Source organism: Bos indicus x Bos taurus, chromosome X (assembly GCF_003369695.1).
Source record: "Bos indicus x Bos taurus breed Angus x Brahman F1 hybrid chromosome X, Bos_hybrid_MaternalHap_v2.0, whole genome shotgun sequence".
Classification (NCBI taxonomy): Eukaryota; Metazoa; Chordata; class Mammalia; order Artiodactyla; family Bovidae; genus Bos; species Bos indicus x Bos taurus.
In genome coordinates, this window is record NC_040105.1 from 85,002,159 (window position 1) to 85,004,883 (window position 2,725).

Consider the following 2,725-nt stretch of genomic DNA (forward strand, 5'->3'; position numbering starts at 1 on the left):
CCAGTCTTGAATTGATTTGGCGGCACCGGAGAGATGGCAAAAGTGGCCATCCGCAGAGAATCATTTGGGAGCTGTTCAAGGGGTGGGGGTGGAGTGAGGGAAGGGATACTTGGTGTAACCTGAGTCCAGGCATGAGTCTGATGAATGTAGAAGCCTTGGCTCTATTTATCCAGGTGGGGATCGGGCTGGTAGATTGGAGAAGGGGGTTCCTTTTCTAGTTGGGATATTTGTGTGGTGTCTGGGGTTACATGGTTTTGAAACCCCTCTGAGATTGGACTCAAAAGGCCAGAGTTACAGTGGCCAGGTCATTCAAGACTTCACTTACTTCCTACCACACTCAACTTGTCCTTTGCCCATTTTAGGGTAGGCTGGGAAGAAAATTCCTTATTCCTTGAGCTCTGCCTCCCGACAGGAGAGGATGCCCACTCAAAGGAGGCATCTCCAAGCTCCACAGGACTGTCCTCAAGCACAGTCCTCATTCCCTGTCCTTGCAACACTAACCCAGACACACTAGAGATGAATTCCTAAGTCCAGGATATTTCCAGGCAGTTGAACTTTGTCAGAAATGAAGTATCCAATACAGATAATGTAATAGCTCTCCATGGTCACCAGATGGCACTATGATATCACGATTAAACTCAAATGCAGTACCCTTTTTTAAGAATGAGAAATTTTTTCCCAAATAAAAAGGTAGAAAAAGAAAAGAATTAACAGTTTTTTGATTGCCTGCTATGTGTCAGACTCCATGCACTATGCTTTAAAAATGAGAACTCATCTGAATTCACTTAAACATATGAAGTGTTGTCATTGTCTGTTTTTCAAAAATGACATGAAGGAACACAGAGGCTAAATAACATGTAAATAAATAACTCAAGGTTGCTGGTCAGTAATTATATAATGATTATTAATCGGATAATAATGTCCATTTGATGCCTAACACTTGAGCTTTTCCGTGAAAATATGCTGTCTCCAGAAAGTGGTAACATCTTCCCTACATCTGTATTACCACCTGTGTATCCATAATACCATACTAAGAAGTGTGCAAATAGCACACCAAATGTTTCTCTCAGAATCCTTAACTCTCTAACTTACACACTCATGTATATACTTAAGTATGCACATATATAATGTCAGTCGACTTGGTCTTCCCAGAATAAATCCAGTGCATGAACATGTATCAATATGTATTGGATAACGACATAAATGACTTTCAAAATAATAACGTTGGGTGAAAGAAGGGAAAAAAAGGGTGCATCCTGCCTGGTTCCATTCACATAAAATCTCAAAAATTCAGACTACTCTATCAGTTCATTTCAGTTCAGTCACTCAGTCATGTCCGACTCTTTGTGACCCCATGAATCACAACACGCCAGGCCTCCCTGTCCATCACCAACTCCAGGAGTTTACTCAGACTCATGTCCATTGAGTCGGTGATGCCATCCAGCCATCTCATCCTCTGTCATCCCCTTCTCCTCCTGCCCCGAATCCCTCCCAGCATCAGGGTCTTTTCCAATGAGTCAGCTCTTCGCATGAGGTGGCCACAGTATTGGAGTTTCAGCTTCAGCATCAGTCCTTCCAATGAGCACCCAGGACTGATCTCCTTTAGAATGGACTGGTTGGATCTCCTTGCAGTCCAAGGGACTCTCAAGAGTCTTCTCAAACACCACAGTTCAAAGGCATCAATTCTTCGGTGCTCAGCTTTCTTCACAGCCCAACTCTCATATCCATACATGACCACTGGAAAAACCATAGCCTTGACTAGACAGACCTTTGTTGGCAAAGTAATGTCTCTGCTTTTTAATATGCTATCTAGGTTGGTCCTAACTTTCCTTCTACTCTATAGTAATGTAAAATTTCTCATTGGTTGCCTGGGGAGGTGGGAACAGGAAAGAGGAAAGGAATACATAGTAACCTGAGGATAATTTGGGGAGTAATGATTAGGTTCATTATTCTGAAACTTTGTGTATCAATTGTCAAGTTGGTTACATAACTCTATGTGCATGCTAAGTCACTTCAGTCTTGTCTGACTCTTCACGACACTATGGGCCGTAATCCACCAGGCACTTCTGCCCATAGGATTCTCCAGGCAAGAATGCTGGAGTGTCTTGCCATGGCTTCCTCCAGGGGATCTTCCCCACTTAAGGATGGAACCCGTCTGTTAGGTCTCCTGCATTGTCAGCCAGGTTCTTTACTACTAGCACCACCTGGGAAGCCTACTCAATTATCTGCATTTCTCAAAATGCAACTGAATTTTAGTATAAATAAATTTTTAAGAAATAAAGAATTATAACACTTTAACCATCTCCCTCTAATCTTTCAAAGTTTCATACATATTATATCTGAGTACATTAAAAATTCCTCCAGATAATGTTACAATTTTTTGCTTTCAACAGGCCTACATATTTTAAAGAACTTAAAGGGGAGAAAATAGTTTTTATATTTACCATTTTGTTTCACTTCTTTACTCCCAAAGTTCCAAGATTCTCTTTAGTATCATTTATATTCACCCTGAAGAACTCTCTGTAGCGTTTCTTTTAGAGCTGTTGATGAATTCTCTGTTTTTCCTTCATCTGAGGATATCTCTATTTTGCCTTTATTTCTGAAGAATATTTTTGTTGGATATAGAGTTCAGAGTTGGCAGTTGTTCCCTTTAAATGATTTAAAGACATTATTCTTTTCTGCCTTCCATGGATTCTGATGAGAAATCCACAGTATTTCAAATTTT